The sequence below is a fragment of the Oculina patagonica genome, chromosome 5 (assembly GCF_052425735.1).
Source record: "Oculina patagonica isolate OP01 chromosome 5, crgOcupat, whole genome shotgun sequence".
In the NCBI taxonomy this organism is placed as follows: Eukaryota; Metazoa; Cnidaria; class Anthozoa; order Scleractinia; family Oculinidae; genus Oculina; species Oculina patagonica.
In genome coordinates this window covers 9,081,035-9,101,452 of record NC_135762.1, presented here as the reverse complement: position 1 = coordinate 9,101,452, position 20,418 = coordinate 9,081,035, and the positions used below count along the sequence as shown (strand labels likewise).

At 37.2% G+C, this 20,418-nt stretch overlaps 2 long non-coding RNA genes across 2 annotated transcripts; both read left to right on the top strand.

Annotated features, from left to right (window-relative positions):
• Window positions 1-1,846: 1,846 nt before the first annotated feature.
• LOC144655426 (uncharacterized) lies at window positions 1,847-9,456 on the top strand. Its single transcript, XR_013571095.1, has 2 exons — window positions 1,847-1,938; window positions 8,871-9,456. It is a non-coding gene; the product is annotated as an uncharacterized LOC144655426 (long non-coding RNA).
• A 6,041-nt stretch (window positions 9,457-15,497) lies between these two features.
• LOC144655425 (uncharacterized) lies at window positions 15,498-18,873 on the top strand. Its single transcript, XR_013571094.1, has 2 exons — window positions 15,498-15,626; window positions 18,291-18,873. It is a non-coding gene; the product is annotated as an uncharacterized LOC144655425 (long non-coding RNA).
• The last annotated feature ends 1,545 nt before the right edge of the window (window positions 18,874-20,418 follow it).

Sequence of the window (20,418 nt, the reverse complement as noted above, 5' to 3'; positions counted from 1 at the left end):
GGTAAGAAGAAAATGAAGAAGAAAAAATAAATAAATAAAGTTACAAAAAGGAAATACCTTATCTACATTAAAGAAAGATAGTAATAAGAAAGATAACTTCGAATATCATAGTAATAAATTAAAATAACAATGTGTTTTAAGTTACATCAAGCTAAAGATTTTAGTAAGTCAAAAACTATTTCCAAACAAACTTTCAAGACCTTACATTTTGTAAAATTTTTCCGTCGATCGACCGATTAGCTACGCGCGCGTGTAATGCGTGCAGCAACAATTGTAGCACTCAAATGACGGTCATATTTCCCGAAGACAAAATTTTCCCGACACTTCACATCCAAGTTGAGGAGGCACTAGCCGAAACTTTTCCTTCCCGAGCAAATTCTTGGCGAACAAGCAAGACAGGTATGGCGAGCGAACTGGCTTTGTGTACATATTTCGTGTGGAACACACACCAAAAGGACTGTAGTCAGGCTGGTCGCCGATTGGGCAGAATAATACAAAGGGAATACAAAAGATTTTTCTGCCCAATCGGGAGGCAGTATTCAGAGAGGTTTTTGAACTGGTCTGGTAAGACACTTTCCCCAGGGGCACTTTCAGTCAATACAACTTTTTATATATGCCAATTTTTTTTGCGCGCAGTTTCGCGCTATTTTTGCCCGCAGTTTCGCGTTTCTTTCGCCCTCACTAACTGCCCCTGGGTCTCCGAGGATGCCTTGATCGACCTCAGGTCTTTACGCGTTTTATATTTGAAAAGCGGAAAAGCTCTGAGATGAAGTTTGCTGTCATTTGTTTTGCTTTCTCTGTTTTTCAAGCAACCAATGTATGCTACTGAGTTTGAACAAGAATGATTTTCACAAAATCTACTCGGCAACTTGATATCAGTCAAGATTATACCCTCCATGTATTAAGTCGCCCCACCCTTTGCTCATTTTACAAAATATTTATTCCCTAAACGTCAATAAATAATGGTCAATCTCAAAGTCTTTGTAGTCAACAAGGCAAAAAAGTGTTTGCTTCATGGTTACTGAGCGCGTACGATTTTTATTCGCGAGTTGTGAAGAATGAACGAATGAGCGAGCGAGTGAGTTCTAATTCTTCACAACGAGTGAATAAAAATTGTTCAAGCGAACTAACCATAAAGTAATTTTTTTATTATATTAGTACTGAGATTTTAAAAACTTGAGTTAAAATCAATGACAATAATTCAACCTCGAACGACCTCAGGTCTTCACGCGTTTGAAATATGAAAAGGAGAAAAAGTTCTGGGATGGAGTTTAATGACAGTTTTTAGCTCACTCTGGTTTCCAAGTAGCCGATGTATGCAGCTGCGTTTAAACAATAATTGCTTTTCTCTAAATCCACTCGGGAACTTGATATCGACAGGTATTTACATTGGTTTGACTGTATGACAAAATATCAGTCAATGTTTTCCCCTGTATGTATTTAGCCTCCCCCACCCCTTTCCCATTAAAAATGCCTATCTTCTTGACGGCCATAAATAATGGTCGGTAATGAAGTCTAAGTAGACAACAGGGCGTATACAATGACTTTAGGGACTCCAAAATACCAATACCTGGGAAATATAGATTTACTAGGCTTCGCTATCTGTGTTACGCTATAATTCGCTTATTTATAAATACATGTCTGTACGCCTACTCATGTAAGCATAGATATAATTTTGTTAAGATATATCCAACTGTTAAACAAACATTCTTGCAAACGTCTATCGTATCTTAGAAGTATCTCATTGTATTTCTTTTGGAAACGCCAAAGGGTGAAACATCTTGATTGACAGCCTATTCCTGTTTGGTTCCAAGCTGTTTAAATTTCGCTACAATACATTGATTATATTCACTTTCACTGAATACTACCGAAGCAAGGCGCTAAAAACTGCACGAAATCTTCAACTGAAACCGTCCTGAGACTTCATTTATAAACCAGGTGAGCAGTAGCTCCTTAAAAAAAGTCTCAAACAAAATGTAAGCGAAGCACAAACCATTTTTTTTTGCCTTTTGCCCACGTTTTCGTACGGAAGTTTAAAATGATACAAAAGAAAAAAATAACCATAACCTTTGCTACGTGACCAAATTCAAAGGAAATTCATTGAGATAAATTTAAATGTTGGTTTTCGAAAAGAACCACTGTTTGTGTGTCATTCAGAGTTGTTTTCTTAAGGTACAGAATGTCTTAATAGTATATTGCGTTTACCGCCGGAACGGAACTAACAAGGACTTCAACTGTGTTTTTTCCCAGTCATTATAAACACAGACAATGCTCTCGGTATCAAAAGAATAAAAATTATACCAACTATATAAAAGGATTTCTTCTGATCACCAAATTTTAATAAACCATACAGTTGTGGCAAACACTATGAAAGAAAGGTATGGAAGTTCTTTTGAAAAATCATCAAACATGTTCCCTTTTTTTCTTTGTCCCACGCTTGTGTCGTGTTGGACAATTCATTTACATGGGCCTAAAATTATAATGGCAGGGTTTTATAGAATGGCGGTAGAGTCGAGGTAAAATTTGGGCTGAAGATCACTTTAATGTGTACCACCTCTCGTACGCGATCGCGACCGGCAATTTAGGGCTGATGGTGTGAGAGTATCTATTGTTTTTAACCTCCGGTAAACGGCAACTTCACATGATCCAATCTCACTTCGGGCGGAAATTAGGTAACGAGAAACCCTACAATCCTGATATGGCGAAAAAGTTTGTTCTTTATGCTCGGTTTATTTTAGACTACGAGCAGTCCCTATTTTTTCGCAGAGTCCGTTGAGCTTGAAGCGAAAATTATTTTTCGAAGAGTACGTCGAGCTTGAAGCGAAAAAAATGAACGCGCGGGGGGAGGAGGCGGGGCAAGGCGAGATATCGATATCTCGTAGTCTAGGTTTATTTCTCACATTCAATGTTCGCGAGTGACCACTGGTTCTTCAAGCCATTGCTAGTATTTTGTTATTTTTTAAAGGCACACAACTTACAGTACTAGTATTGCGAATTGGAATTGAGCTGGATGTATTCTTGAATAAAATTTCTTCAGTTCACGGAAGCATGGAGTACTATGACTACAGGCCATGAACTGTCCATGACTCAAAATTTAAACCCTCTTTGATATGACTTCGTGTTAGCGCCCACATAGGCTAGACATTTAGGTTCAACTGTGTTTTTTTTAATACTTTGAGCGCATATTTCATGAAAGAGATAGTCTTAGTGAAGATGGAGTGATTACCTTATTTTTGTTAAGATGAAATATTCAGCATGTCGCGAGCGTGGGACGAAGAAAAAATCTGAGTCCCCGACGGGAATCGAACCCATGTCCTCCCAAACACCGGGCGGGCGCTTTATTCACTGAGCTACCAGAACTCATGGTTAGCAGGGTCATTTTACTAGGTTTATATGTGACACGCGTCCTGCATACTGCTAGGATCAGCAATGTCGATAACGTCCTGTATGGTGATAAATAATGAAGGATGGTAAATTTTAAGCTAGGTAAATGAAATGTGAAAGATGAAATAACTCACGAATTGTCTTTTTGAAATATCTTTTACCTTGGCTTAGGAATGAAAACAATATTTTGCTTAATATCTATAAGTACCCACCCTGCAGTGGATGCTAGTCCATTCCTCGTTTGCCCCCAGCATTTTGTCAAGCTTGTTTTCCTTTTAACAGATTGCCGGTACTCATTTATACTCCTGAGTAGTTATAGAGTTAAGTTTCTTGCCCAAGAACACTGGTTCATGCAATGAACCCAGCCAGGGCTCGAACACGCCGAAACTTGGTGTGGCCCTTAGATATATCTTTTTCTTGCTCCAGCTTGAAAATAATACATAAGAAATTTTGAAATTGTTTGTAAGTTGAAATTATTCCATTTGTTCGATTTTCCGCATAGAGCCATGCATCTTTATTGATTGCTAAGATTTGATGGAAGTCTCCGATCTTTTACACGTTTACACTGAAGTTTTAAGTGATATCAGCCTTAAAATGGCAGATTCTGGGTCAGTATTGGGAAATCTACAGTTCATATTATCGTGTCATTTGTTTTGAGAAAGCTATTTGACACCTTGTTTGAGGCTTTTACAAAAAAGAATCACCGCAGAAGATATAAAAAATGATCTATAAAGGAAGGTTAGGAAGATTTCGATTTCCACAAAACTTAGCTATTAAATTTTTCCTGTTCAAAAATTAAACACAATTAGGAAAGGGACCTGCCTTCATATGTTATCATTTTAAAGTTGGCCGTCTTCTATAAGCTCTTAAAACATTAACTCTTATATGCTGAAATTTCTCCAAAAAGCACGTTTTTTTTAACCGTTAATCGATTTTCTTGGCTCTACGGTCCTAACTTTCTCGAAACTTTGCTAGAAATGCACTTTCTGACACTGCATTACGTTTTTGATGAGATTTCCATGTACAAATGTACAACATTTTACTTTGGCGCATGCGCATAAGCCATTTTTTTTGCTGAACCGTTCCAGTTTTTTTTCCTCGCTTCTTTCCTTGTCGTTTTTTTCTACTTTCTTACTATCTCTATCTTTTACTCTGTGCACGCCTTCTACTGGCCTGAAAAGGTTTGATCTTAATCAATGATAAACCCTGGAAACGAGACTATGATCAAGTACGGGTAGGGCTTTCCACAAGTTGCTCGGCAACTTTTTGGCAACTTTTGATGATTCGAGCAACTTTTTCCCCTTCGAGCAACCTTTTTCCTCTCGAGCAACTTGTTGCATTTTGAACAATTTCCAGACGGAAGATTTCCGAAGGTTATCCGAGTGTTGTTCAAAGGCCATACGAACGTATCCGAAGATTTAAGAAGTTTGCTGAAGACTTTCGGGGAACATCTGAAGACGTTTCAACTTTCGGCTCATTCTGCATTAAAACATTACAAAACTCGTCAGCAAACAAAACTTTGCGATTGAAATCTTAACATAATCGAGCTTTCGTGCCGAAAGTTTCAAGTAAATCTATCGAGCCGTTTTATAGATTTTTCAACAAGCGCTTAAAACCGAAAATTATCTGAAAATTACAATACGAGTGGTCGTAAGAAAAAAACAAATTCTCAGAATCGCGTTGTGGAAACTCAACAAAACCTTCACGACTTCGAAAGATCACTTTAATACACACTTTGGCGTTATTTGAGATTACTTCCTCTACGTAGTGTTTGTGTCTCGGCTCATTTATTATCGCTACACCAAAAGTACAATCTGAAACATTTTTGTGATTTTTTCGAAATCAAACATACAGAATATTTTAATTCTTGAATATTTCATTTGCAGTACATCATAGTTTAAGATGCTGGTATTAGTTTTTAAGCGGCAAATCTGATTCACTGTATTAGCGGTTTTCTGTTTATCGTTGCTATGGAAATATCGATTACTTTAAAATATATATCAAAGTAAACTTCAATCTAAAATCAATATATTGTGTAATTTTCATATCGATCCGAGTCAGGGAAGATATTTAAAGGCCAATTGCAAATTGAAGGTATGGCCCAGAAAAAACTGTATCGAGCCACCTTAGCAATTTCCAATCTTCGCGGAGGAAATGCAGCCATATAATTTTGTCCAAAATGGCTCGTCCGCGCCGGGTATTTATACACATATTCCTTAACATTACACAAATAAACAGTGCAAATTTCACCGAGATCTGACAATTCTATACTTTAAAATTGCAAGGACCTTTCGAGGCAGTCGATTACGGCAGCGAAATTAGCAAATGAAACAGCAAAATATGCGTTCGACGCTTTGTTTTTGCGACGCCATATTTGAATTGTTATAGGTAGACCGCTGTTCAATGTGTTCAAGGCCGTATCGTTACGATTGCTCCACGAAAAAGCACGAAAAAAATACGGATATTTCCGACTACTGTCGGAGAAAACATTGCGCATATAATTGCGGCGTAAACAAATCGTTACACTCAAGCTGCGTTTTGTCTAGGCTCTGCGAGGGTCGGATATCAAGACCCAGGATTAAACAAAAGCCATATATACAGTGAATGCTTTCGAATTATATTTGAAGATGAAATACGAAAGAATTTTGCTGTCTTTGACTGAAATTCCACTCGAACTGCGTAGATACGATCGCATGTTGTAAAGCCGATTCATGCAACATTCTGTCAACGCGAGGTCACGTCCCTAACGACCTAGGCTGATGACGAAATAGAATGGCGCTTGCATGTAGCGACCAAATTTGGCCTAATTTTTAACCGCTCCTAAGCTAAAAGAAGCCCCCATCTCTTGCATTTGTTTAAACTTCAATAATATCTTTGAAAAGAGCGAGTTTTTTGGTATGGTTTATTTTTGACCTTTGTAATTTTTAAACGATGTAAGTGCTAGTGATTATTTATTCGTGTTTTAGTTACGCAATCCATTGTTTGTGCGACGCTTTTTATAGTTCGCCTTTCAGACACACGTGCGTTGAGATAAGAAAGCTGACATGTCACTTTTAAAATTGTTATATAACGTTTTTAAATGTGACAAGTCACGTTTTTTTGCACGAGATCGCAAGTGATCACCCACAGCGGAAAGTAATCCCTTGAGAAATTAAAACAGTCCCTTAAGAAATTAAAAAAGTCCCTTGAGAGTTTACAAATATGTGGTTCCAAATTTTGTTCACATAACCCTATTCTCCTACTTTTGCTTGTAAACAAGCAAAAACGTCGAAAAAAGGAGAAGGTAGTTTAAAATTTAATATATACGCCACATTTTACGCCGATATCCTACTTGCGTCCTGCATTTGAATTGCTTTTTTCCGTGTTGTTAAAAAAGCCGCTGCATAACTTTACTCTCCAATATGGCGGTTAAAACAAACTCTGCTTTTATAAGACCAATCATTTACGATGCGTAAGCGTCAATTTATCTTTTTTATGAAAGAGTTCTAAATGCTTTATACGTGATCAGATTAGAAAACGTGTCCCATATATTTTTCAAACTGACGCAAAACCAAAATTCGATGATCTACCTAAAATAATCTCTGTCTTGAACAGAGTTCCAGCCAGCGTGATCTTCTGATAGCATCACAAACAGCTGATAAACCTTTATTACTTCATATAAGAATCACGAGGTGACCAAAAAACATGTAGCGAAAGGTTGATGGAAAAATCGACCCTTTATACTCTTGCCATGACCGTCAACTTGTTACGCTCTGCAACTTATTAGTTTCGTAACATTTTTTCAAGGTATTCCTTGATTTTATCCCATATTCTATGGCGTGTTTTCTATTTGAATAAAATGCTACCAAACATTGGCCCATTTGTCCATTAACATCCGCCGATATCTTGTCATTTACTTTAATTTTTGACTTCCTTTTGCTAATATTTAAAACGCTGCCCATCAAAAATCTTACGATAGTAATGTCTCCATCTGCATAGTTTAGTTATGGAAGACCTTATTTCTTATGTTTACTGTCAGGATACAAGCAGATTCTTCGGGAATGCTTGCAAATATATATAACATGGCAGCCATCTTGTCGCGTCTGGCATAATAAGATATCATTTGACAGTTTCCCATTTTACCTTGCAATGTCACAGCATAGTTAGTAGAGGGAGACTCTCCCTCTACTACTATTTTGAGCTGAATTTGGAGTTTCAAAAGCGGTTAGTTGCTGAGGATGACGAGGTATCAGCAAGCAAATTTTAGAAAAGCATTCGCTAATCATCCTTTCATTGAGATTTTAAGTCAGAATATGAGTGGAAGATGTTTTTGCGGGCGAAATTCGAGCCAATTTCGACACATGTCGAACGCCAGAAGCGACCAAGGTTTCCTACCTTGTCATATTATTATATACGGTAAACATGTTACAGTAAATAGACGTAAAATAGCTCTAAATTGCTTGAAATCACGCTGTAACAAAAGCAAACGACACCATTTCATGTTCCGTCAACTTTATTTAGAATTTGCGCTTTTATTTATTGCTCGAAAGTTTTCCGTTTAAAACCCATATAAACTCTTATATTTTAAAAGGTCGCCATTTTACTTTAATATTTGCAAATTTCATGCTTGGGCTACCTGTGGCAATGATAGAATCCGGTGTCGAGTTACTTAAGCACTTGCCATTGAAAAAGGTTGGCGTTTTTTTTTAAAAAAACATTAAAATGTTAATTCGTTCTTTGTTCGTTTGTTCGACATATACATGTTGTTGAGGGAATACCCTTTCTAACCCATATACGTATGTTAAGTGAACGAGTTTGAATTAACATATTGTAAAACATTTTTCGTTGAAATAAAATTTCGTATGGGCGTCAAACACGTCCAGCTAAGGAAGAAGGAAGTCCACGTACCCAAGAAGGTTATTCTAATCTAACTGGCAGCCAATTTTTTTTTTATATATAAGAAAAAATTTCATTTTTCAGGCTAAATGTGTTTATGTATATCAGTTGGTAGAGCGCCGGACTGCTGTGCGGGAGGTCGTGGGTTCGAACCCCAGACCGGACCAACACTCAGGGTCTTAAAATAACTGAGGAGAATGTGCTGCCTTTGTAATTACATCTGCAAATGGTTAGACATTCTAGTCTTCTCGGAAAAAGGACGATAAACCGTAGGTCCCGTCTCCTGTATCTTCAGTCTTATCACAGGGGACGTTAAAGAACCCACACACTATTCGCAGAGAGTAGGGCACGAAGCTCCCGGTGTTGTGGTCTGGCCTTGTGTAGTAAATTACAGTATGTGTACAGCGCATTTGAACATATATATATATATATGAAAAATGCGCTATATAAATTCATTATCATTACTTTTTTGAAAAATTTCAGCCTGAGTATTCTTCATCCACTTGTTCTTTTACGCAGGTTTTTACTGTATGCCTTTAGTTTATAGTTGTTCTCGTTGTTCAGTGCTGAAAGCCAGTAATTCAAACTAATTTGTGCACCTTTATTTGCAGATGGCGAACTTTAAAGTTGCAGCTTTCATTGCTCTGATTGTTGTCCTTTCGCAAACTGCGTATTCCAACTCTGCACCTCGACCGGACTGTGAAGACGATTGCTATACTAAATCCTACTTTTGTCGCCTTGGCTGCTCACACCAAGAATGTGCCAATGACTGTTCTCGGCGATTAAACGCTTGTTATGAAACCTGCGGCGTCAAAGGCAAGAGAGAATTCAACCGTCCCTTGTCACGTGATGCGAGCGAGGAGGAAGGCTTCTATGACGAATTCCAAAAGTAACTTAATAGAAATACAACACAACTTATAAAACACTTTCCCAGATTTAAAATGTCGTACGTAAGGTTCAGAAAATATGTTATGTTGTATGGATTGATACCATGCATAAAATTTATGCATGTATCTCGTAATCTGTAGAAGCGGTAGGCATGTAATTCCTTTAACATTGCATGGAACAAGACGACGCAATTGCCTGATCGTCTATCTTGAGTAAAATTCAATAACCAACTTGATTATAAAATGTGAGTATCAGAGAACAAGTGTAATATCATGTTACGTGGTAATAAAAAACAGGGGAAGGTAACAAGGGCAACTTCATGATATCTTGTTTACAAGAGGGTAACAAATACATGTTAGGCAAAATTATCTTATTCGATTGGTTATCAGTTGGTCATATAAAGCATTTATTGGACATTTTACGCGTTTTTATTTTCAAGTTATTCTTCAGTACTGCATGCGTCATTTATACGTGCACTGTCATTGGACAGTTGCACTAGAACCAAATTGATTGCAAGGCTGGTGCACTAGAATGGGTTCATTTTGCACTAGAATGGGTTCATTTTGCACTAGAATGGGTTCAAGTTGCACTAGAATGGGTTCAAGTTGCACTAGAATGGGTTCAAGTTGCACTAGAATGGGTTCAAGTTGCACTAGAATGGGTTCAAGTTGCACTAGAATGGGTTCATTTTGCACTAGAATGGGTTCATTTTCTCAGCGGATCCCAAAAACAAACTCAGCTCTCTGTGTCGTCCTCTTTTTATTCACCAAAAAGTTAAAATGTTCGTTTTTTTCTTATGTCGTCAAAAGTTTGTTATGGTCAGGCCCGTAACAAAGATGTTGCATTGTAGGGGGGGGGGGGGGGGGGGGGGGGGGGCTGACTCGTCCTTTCACGCCAGTCGTCTTAAAAAAACAACAACATTGCGATTAAAAGCAGGGGCGGTTTTTGTAACCAACGACACCAACCCGTCTAACCGTCTTTTGAGATTATTACACAATCAGGCTTTTATCTTATTTTATTTCCGAAACTTTCCTTATTTGAAATTCGTTTTGTGTAAACAATTATAATATACTGTATTATGAAAAGATTGTTAGAAAAATATCGAGCCTTTATACCGTCATCTTGCCACGCACTGCAACTTATTAGTTTAATAACAATTCTTAACGCCTTCCTTGATTATCTCACATTCGATGCGCGTGCGTGTTTTATTTAAACAAAATGCCCCGAAACATTGGTCCTTTTTGCCCATTAACACCCGCCGACATCTTGTCGCTTACTTCTAATTAATTAATTTATGACTTCCTTTTGCTAATATTTTAAGCACTACCCAACAAATATCTCACGATAATTGTTATCTTCCCGACTGCATACTTAAGCTATAGAAGACCTTATTTCTTGTTTCCTCTGTCAACAAAACATACAGATTCGTCGGGAATTGTTGCAAATAATGGCAGCCATCTTGTCGCGTCTGGCATCATTAGATATCATCTGAGAGTTCTCCATTTTACCTTTCAATGTTAGCAACCGGCATTGAGTCACTCAAGCACATGCCGTTGAAAATGGTTGGCGTTTTTAATGTGTTTATTCGTTCTTTTCTTCGTTTATTGGACACGTACATGTTGTTGAGGGGATACCTTTTCTTCACCGCGGTCAAACGTCTCAGGCACCTTTTCTTTTCATTTTTGGGAATTACGTTTAGTATAAGCAGAGATCGATAAAATATTTGCTAAGTGTTAACAAATTCCCATTTCGTCAGATAAGCAAAGATCGATAAAATATTTGCTAAGTGTAAACAAATTCCCATTTCGTCAGATAAGCAAAGATCGATAAAATATTTGCTAAGTGTAAACAAATTCCCATTTCGTCAGATAAACGAGTGTTTTTACTTTTTAAATGTTCCGCATCCGAACCAAAGTGCTTTGACAAAATGGCACCGACAAGTCTGCATGTCGCTATTTTCAAACACGTAGAACTTTTTTAGTAAAGCTCCGAAAAACTTAGTAAATTGTCAGGATACAGGTTACGTAATAATCTTTGTACTGTGAAAATTAAAACCTTATCTTTTAAGTACTTTTCTTGTTTTTTTTGCATATTACTGTCGTTTGACCAAGGTCGATACCTTTTCTAACCCGTTTGTTAATGTGCATAAGTGCATAGCGTGAATTAACATTACATATTAAAACAAAAACAACTAGAACATAAAACAGGTGGAGGATGGTTTAAATGGTTATTCATTTAACCCACTGTAACCCAAACAATATGTTAATATGTCAATGGTCAGGTTTTACAGTGTCTCATTTCATTTATTTGTAATATGACTGAGGATGATTCTAAACTAGAATCGAAACACTCTTCATCCGCATTTGTTTGTTCTTCACATATAATACATGTTCCACATGTTTGTTGCAGGAAACTCCTGTTCACATGTAAGTTCATATGGGATTCACTCACGCGCTGTTCCCATCTGTGGCTTTGTAGCTCAGATGGTAGAGCAGTGGTCATGCAACCCGAAGGTCGTGGGTTCGAGTCCCACCTAAGCCACTGAATTTTTTTTTTTTTTTCAGTGATCAGGAATCAGGATTCACAGTGTCTCATTTCATTTGTTTGTAATATGTTAAAATAAAAAAGGGAAAATATTCGTTAAAATGAATTTCGCCTGGGCGTCAAACACGTCCAACCAAGGAAGAAGGAAGTCTTCCATTCAGTGGAGGACGAAATTGAGTATGAGGATAAATTCGTACCGCAAAGATTAGACGTGGTTGAATGCAGTAACTGATATTCAACTCAGGCTAAAAGTCTTTTTTTATAAATAGAATATTTTAAAAACTCGAGTTTCTGGGCAGCTGGTTATTACTGTTAGGCGGGAAATGAGGCTTGTTACCATAAATTAATTTCAGAAGCTTATAAAAACAGACTACAGTCCGTGAAAAGCACTTCTTGTTACAACAAAGTTGTGGAGTGAAAGTTTTCTTCTTGATCAAAGTGAACAAACGGTAGGTATTGACAAAAGTTATTCCTTTGGGGAGGGGGCATCTGTGAATATACGTTTCTAATAGAACATTCGAAATGAGAAAAGTTAAATATAAAAAAAGTTAATAGGAATGCCTGTTGAAAGCACGCGGTTTGGCAAAGTTCTCTTTATGCGATAACTATCTGGCAGTTTCAAGCAACAAAAGAAAGAAACAGCAGCTTAAACTCAGACAAAAAAATTCAAGTTCCTTGTGGTCTTGCAATATGTAGACGAAGCTTGCATCCAGTACCAACTAATACTCGCAGCACGTATTTTCTCGATTAAAGGCCCCAGGTATTTTTTCAAACTTAATTGGCCTGGTGGTGCCGGCGTTTATTTAACTCCTTCAGTTTATACATTATTTTTGTCAGACATATAGTTATTTCTATTGCAACTCCAGCTTTTTATACCTCACATAAGGGGTTTATTCACAACCCAACCTTGGAAACCCGGCGTTTAAGCGAAAACTACGATATGACCAAAAAAACGTGCATCTTGTGTCTTCTAAAATGTAAAGACTTTTCATGATGGCGCTAAAATTTCGTTGTTCCTCTACACCATCTTCCGACTATAGAACGAAAAGCGCAAATGTTAAAAAATAGGTTGGTCATTAAACACAAAGAAGGCAATACTCAAGAGAAGAAACATAGTTCTTGGCTGTGTTTCAAACTGTCGCCCAACACACCTTTGCGTCCGCTTTGTAGATCGAAAAATTGCAAAGTTGCAGTCTTTTGAAATGGTAGGAAATCAGGGAAACGGTGTCCAAATCTTTCAAGCGCGTTAGAGAATATAAATTTAGAAAAACAGGAATCTGTTTTTTTTTTTAAGAAACAAACTTCTCAGGCCATTCAACTGACCAAACTCATATAAGTGCAACAACTTGCCGGCCACGCGTTCTCAGAGATATTTTTAAAACAAAGGTATAGCCATAACCGTGTATTTGGAACCATCAAAAATGAATTTCCATAAGTCAACTGACAACGCCAGTGGAAAATATTTTCGTGTCACATAATATGATCAAATATATACAAAGCAAAAGCCATTTTCACTCCCAATATATATTGAGATCATAGTTTTTCGTGTCCGCGTCCTAGTCCTAATACTAGGGAGCTTAAGCAAACGACGACTGCAACGTGAACGAGAACGACACCACACAAAAGATTTAATGAACAGAATAATAGCTCTGTACGTGCGTTTGCAATCCTAGTACATTTCTTGGCCGTTCTCTGCAAAACAACAACGTGAAATGACCAAGTTTTGCGTATTTTTGTGAACGTGAACGTCAACGCCTAAATTTTCCTTTTTCTATTTGGGGTTAAACGCTCTCTCAACATATTCAGCTAGAGCTGGTTCCTAAGCAAATAGATACACCGAATACATCTGGATAATCGCGAGATTTTCGAGTAAAATATAAATTCATTTTTAACTAGGCGTTGTCCTCGACGTCGCTCCCTACTGACAATGGGTAAAGTTGTTCACCTGCAGTTGTGTGCTCTGCTTGCTCTGTACGTACATGTACACACATGTTGAAGAAAGATGATACTCTATACCCTTGAATCTTTGCTTTCAGCAACGAGCTATAAGTCAACAAAGCTGGTTAATTTTTAAAATAATGGTGAAAGCTCACTTCAGATGACATCTTTCAACATTAAAGCACTTGAACTGCACAATAGGCAACTCAAGCTATTAAGAGGTCACGTGACTCACTATAAGCTGCAACTTACAACAACACCTAGATAGACACGGAGAAAGTAGATTAAAATTAAATATGTTGGCACATTTTACGCCGATATCCTACTTGCATTTGAAAGTCGCTGGAGTCCGCATAACTTTACTCTCCATATGGCGGTTTAAAACAAACGCTGCTTTTATAACACTCAAAACTGTCATTAACGATACGAAAGCGTCTCTTTATCTTGCCTTTGCGGTTTAAATGCTTTCATGTTTTATACGTGTGCAAAATAGAAAACGTGACCCATATAATTATCAAGCTGACGTAACCAAAATTCGAAAATTTACCTAAAATAATTTTGTTCTCTGTCTTGGACAGAGTTCTTGCTTACGTGATCTCCTGACAGCATCACAAGCAGCTGATAAATCTTATTCCTTCATGTAAGAATCACGGAGGTGACCAATAAACATGAAACGAAAGGTTTATGGAAAATCGACCCTTTATACTACTACAATGGCCGCCACATTGCCACGCACTGCAACTTATTAGTTTAAAAACAATTTTCTTAACGTCTTCCTTGATTTTATCCGATATTCTATGCGTGTTTCATATGAATAAAATTCCCCATAACATTGGTCCTATTTGCCCATTAACACCCGCCTACATCTTGTCCCTTACTTAATAATTAATTTCTGACTTCCTTTTGCTAATATTTTAAGTACTGCCCATCGAATTTCTTACGATACCTTTTGTGTTCCCAACTGCATAGTTTAGTTATAGAAGACCTTATTTCTTGTTTCCACTGTCAGCAAAACATACAGATTCGTCAGGAATTGTTGCAAATAATGGCAGCCATCTTGTCGCGTCTAAAATCATTAGATTTCATCTGACAGTTCTCCATTTCACCTTTCAATGTTAGAAACCGGCATTGAGTCACTCAAGCACATGCCGTTGAAAATGGTTGGCGTTTTTAATGTGTTTATACGTTCTTTTGTTCGTTTATTAGACACGTACATGTTGTTGAGGGGATATCTTTTCTAACCCGTATGTTAAAGTGCGTAAGTGCATAGCGTGAATTAACATAACATATTAAAACAAAAACCCGGGAACAAAAACAACTAAAAAATAAAACAGGTGGAGGATGGTTTAAATGGTTATTCATTTAATATTTTACTTTTTAAAATTATCAAGTCTTAGAGAGGCCTTTTTATATTAACCATATTTTATTTTTTAAATTCAAAGTAAATTGTAATTTATTTAATTAATATTTTACTTTTTAACATTGTCAAGCGCCCTTGAACGTATGGAAAGGGCGCTATACAAATGATGATGATGATGATGATGATTTTTATTATTATTATTATTATTATTATTATTATTATTATTATTATTATTATTATTATTATTATTATTAACCTACTATAACCCAAACAATATGTTAAAATAAAATGAATGAATTTCGCATGGGCGTCAAACACGTCCAACCAAGGAAGAAGGAAGTCTTTCATTCAGCGGAGGACGAAATTGAGTATGAGGATAAATTCGTACCGCAAAGATTAGACGTGGTTGAATGCAGTAATTGATGTTTAAATAAGGCTAAAAGTCTTTTTTTATAAATAGAATAATTAAACTTGAGTTTCTGAGCAGCTGATTATTACTGTTAAGCGGGAAATGAGGCTTGTTACCATAAATTAATTTCAGAAGCTTATAAAAACAGACTACAGTCCGTGAAAAGCACTTCTTGTTACAACAAAGTTGTGGAGTGAAAGTTTTCTTCTTGATCAAAGTGAACAAACGGTAGGTATTGAAAAAGTAATTCCTTTGGGGAGGGGGCATCTGTGAATATACGTTTCTAATAGAACATTCGAAATGAGAAAAGTTAAATTGAGGAATGTCTGTTTAAAGCACGCAGTTTGGCAAAGTTCTCTTTATCCGATAACTATCTGGCAATTTCAAGAAACGAAAGAAACAAACAGCACCTTAAACACAAATGAAAAATGTAAAGTTCCTTGTGGTCTTGCAATATGTAGACGAATCTTGCATCCAGTACCAACTAATACTCGCAGCACGTATTTTGTAGATTAAAGGCCCCAGGTATTGTTTCAATCTTGGCCTGGTGGTGCCGGCGTTTATTCGACTCCTGCAGTTTATACATAAGTTTTTTTCAGACATATAGATATTTCCATTACAACTCCGGATTTTTATACCTCACATAAGGGGTTTATTCACAACTCAACCTTGGAAACCCGGCGTTTTAGCGAAAAATACGATATGACCAAAAAAACTTGCATCTTGTGTCTTCTAAATGCAAAGACTTGTCATGATGGCGCTAAAATGTCGTTGTTCCTCTACAACCTCTTCCGACTATAGAACAAAGAGCACGAATGTTAAAAAATAGGCTGGTCATTAAACACAAAGAAGGCAATACTCAAGAGAAAAAACATAGTTCTTTGCTGGATTTCAAACCGTCGCTCAACGCATCTTTGCGTCCGCTATGTAGATCGGAAAATTGTAAAGTTGAAGTCTTCTGATATGGTAGGAAATCTGAGAAACGGTGTCTAAATCTTTCAAGCGCTTTAGAAAATATAAATTTAGAACAACAGGAATCTGTTTTTTTTTTAAAGAAACAAACTTCTCCGGTCGTTCAACTGACCAAACTCATATAAGTGCAACAACTTGCCGGCCACGCATTTTCAGAGATATTTTTTAAAACCAAGGTATAACCATAACCGTGTATTTTGAACCATCAAAAATGAATTACTGTAAGTTAACTGACAAAGCCAGTGGAAAATATTTTCGTGTCATATAATAAGCTCAAATATATACAAAGCAAAGGTCTTTTTCATCTAAATATATATACCGAGATCATAGTTGTTCGTGTCCGCGACCTAGTCATAATACTGACAATGGGTTAAGTTATTCACCTGCAGTCGGACATCAAGTGCTTATAAATTAGTGCTTTAAACCAAATGATTACTTGTATTTAATATCTGACTCCTTAGTAAAGTTATCGTTTCATTTCAAAGGCTTTTACATGAAAGTTGCGGTTTATTTCAAGTTAAAACGGGGTAAATAACTGTTAGTATTGTATGGCAATATTGCGAAAATAAATATCAGCTGAAGCCCGCTTTTAGCCTAAATATACAGCTGAAATGGTTTTTCGTGTCTTTATCCCCTCGCCACGATTAATGATTGGCACATTAGCCTAAACATTTAAAGTCCACATATTAAAGTTGTCTGCCATAAGAGTTTAATTTCCATCTAGATTAGCTCTGTAAGCCAATTGATCTCGATACCTAATACCTGGCTCTTTAAAGTCATTTCGTTTTATTTCAACTGCTTTTATATGACCGCTGCGGTTTACTAAAGTTAAGAAAAAACTTAAATAAGTCTGTCAGTAGAATTAGGAAATTTTTATCTAGCGTTATTTAGTACCTGAATTTACTAAGGATATTCACATCTAATTTTTTAAATCTCAATACGCGTTTTCGGATCAACGTCCTTCTCACTTCTGGATGTGAATTCAACACTAAGATTTTATTATCAAGTGTTAAAATGAGCATGGTCTTCAGTATATGTAAAGCAGTTCGAAGGAAACATTTTCTTTGCTCCTATAGGTTTATGGAAACACATGTGCGCGGTTAATGAGAATGAATGTTTCTAAAGCTATATAGAAACATGAGCAACGTAATGTTTGCACTTTCATATTTCTATAGAGTTATAAGAAAGCAGCTTTTAATTCTTGTTATATCGATCCATACTCTTTATTTGAACCTTTCATAGATTCCGAGATGTGATACTATAATTCTGAGAGATAATTCCGTATTCTGTGAGATTGTTCCGAACTACAGAGAGAGATAAATTTCTGCACTAGACCTCTTTCCGTTCTCCACTAGATTCCTTTCTTGCACTTGTTTTTAAAAGTCAATCACAAAACGCGGGTCAAACCAGCCCAAAAGATGTAGTAATTACGTCATGATCTTCAAAAAGCCACAACTTTCGATCCACCATCTTGGATTTCTGATTTAAAAAAACACTCGAACTGACTCAAACTAACGAAGCATGCTCAAATGTTCTAACAAGAATGCAAAAATTTTCATTAAAAACGTGAAAATTCAAAATTTGGGAAAGAAAACATGCTTGTCAATATATGAGAAAGACATAATGTCCATCATGTCCGCCCGAGCTGTTCTAAGACGTTTCGGTGTTTTTGGTTTAAGTACAGCAAAGCTTCGACTCCGCAAGTAAATTGGAGAGATTTGTTTGCAAAAAGGCACCATATGCTCTATATTCGTCGTCCTCTAAGCTATAGCTATAGTAACCTCTTCTTTGTGGCAGTGTTCCTTTGAAAATTAAAAAATTAAAGAAACCCTTCAGCAGACTCGTCAAATCCTCGCCTTCCCACTCGTCTTTCTTGGTAAAGCCAGTTATTCAAAATAATTTGTGCAAACTTATTTGCAGATGGCGAACTTAAAAGTTGCAGTTTTCATTGCTTTGATTGTCGTCCTTTCACAAACTGCATACTCCAACTCTGCACCAGACTGTGAGAATGATTGCCACAATGAAGCCACCTTTTGCACCCAAACCTGTTCGAGCCAAACATGTGCCAATAAATGTACTAACAACTTAATGGATTGCTATGATGCCTGCGGCCTCAAGGCAAAGAAAGAATTCAAGCGTCCCTTGGCACGTGAGCCATACCAGAGAGATGAAAGCGACGAGGAAGGCTTCTTTGGCGGATTCCAAAAGTAATGTGATTAAAATACGACAAAACTTACAAAACACTTCCCAGATGTCGTACGTAAGGTTCAGAAAATATTCACCTTTTATGAATTGATACCAAATATAAATAAATTATTGGCACGTTGCAGTAACCAGTTATGTGTAATCCTTAAACATTGCATGGAATAAGACGTCGCAAAGCATGACAAATTGTCTGATCGTCTAGCTTAAGTAAATTTTAATAACTGACTTGACTGTAACATGTGACTAACGGAGAACGAGTGTAATACCATGTTACTTCATAATAAAACAAGGAAAAGATTACGGGTGTAACTTTGTGATATCTTGTTTACAAGAAGGTAACAAATAAGCAACATTTTCTTATCCGATTGGTTATCAGCAGGTCCTATAGAGCATTTATTGGACATTTTACGCGCCTTTCTTCTCAAATTATTGTTCAGTGGTGTATGTTGGTAAGAAGTTTAAGGAGCACTGAGGCTTCCAGGTTCCACAAAATTTCAACGTTTAGTTTCAGAACGTCATGGAAGACTTGGGAAGACTTACAACAACATCACAGACATATCTAGCAAGTATTTATAAAATTTTCCTGAGTGATGACATACAAGTGGAACCCGAAACAGGTCGAAGCCAAATTGAGAATGGATATGATCGTAACACTGACAGCCCTGGGATTTTAGAGGAGTCAGGGAACTGAGGGGCAAATCAGAAATTAATATAGCTCGTTCTTGTCAATAGCTGTTGAATTGTCAATTCAATAGTTGGAAAATATTTGGACAATTCATTAGTTCGAGCTGTTAACTTCTCTGATACTCCCATCAGACTGCGGTTAGATTTTCCTATTGATGAACACCACCCTATTAGTAGTGTGGATAGCCGTGTTGTTTCCATAGAAACGAATCCAGATTTTACAAGTACATCCCCCATCTTATTTGAATATTGACGGGCCAGTAGTTAAAGATGAGCAGTCAATATTTGTCTCTAGTAACAGAATATGAGGACATCTTTGAGAAGGACAGTTCTGGTTTTGAAATTCGGGCCTCTTAGAACATGCCATCGACACCAATGATTGCAAGCCAGTGAAACAACTTGTAAAAAAAATCTCGCTGGTAGGGTACCACCCTACCAGCGAGAAGTTATTGTTCAGCAAATAGTTGAGCTGCTAGCTACAGGCAGGGTTGAACGGTCTCAAAGTCCATGGAGCAGTCCAGTGGTGCTTGCAAGGAAACATGACGGAACATATGGCATGTACATTGACTTCCGTAAACTTAATCAGTCTACAAAGAAGGATGCCATACCCTTCCTTCGGACAGATGATCTGTTGGAGGCCTTGGGTGTAGCTCAGTGATTTCCAAGTCTGGATTTGGCTTCGGGGTACTGGCAGATGCAGGTGGACAGTTTCAGTGAAAAGACATGCGAGTCGGATTGACAAACGGACCGGATAGCTTCACCAGATTAATTAATCTAGCACTCAGTGGTCTCACCTGGACCCACTGTTTAGTGTATTTGGATGATATCATCATCTGGGCTCCTACCATTGAAGATCACATTCGCCGCCTGCGGTTGGTGTTTGCTCGTATAAGGGCTGCTGGTTTGAAACTGAGGCCAACTAAGTGTTGATTATTCAGAAAGAAAGTTGCTTTTCTGTGACATGTTGTGTCTTCCGACGGTATAAAGACTGACCCTGAGAAAGTTCATGATCTTCTTACTCCTTACACCCCACCTCGTCAGCTACGTTCATCTTCTAAAGACCTTGTTTCAATTCCGCATTTCAACTTGAAAACATATGGCGCAAGATCTTTCTCCGTAGCAGCTCCTACACTCTGGAATACTCTACCTTCTGACATTA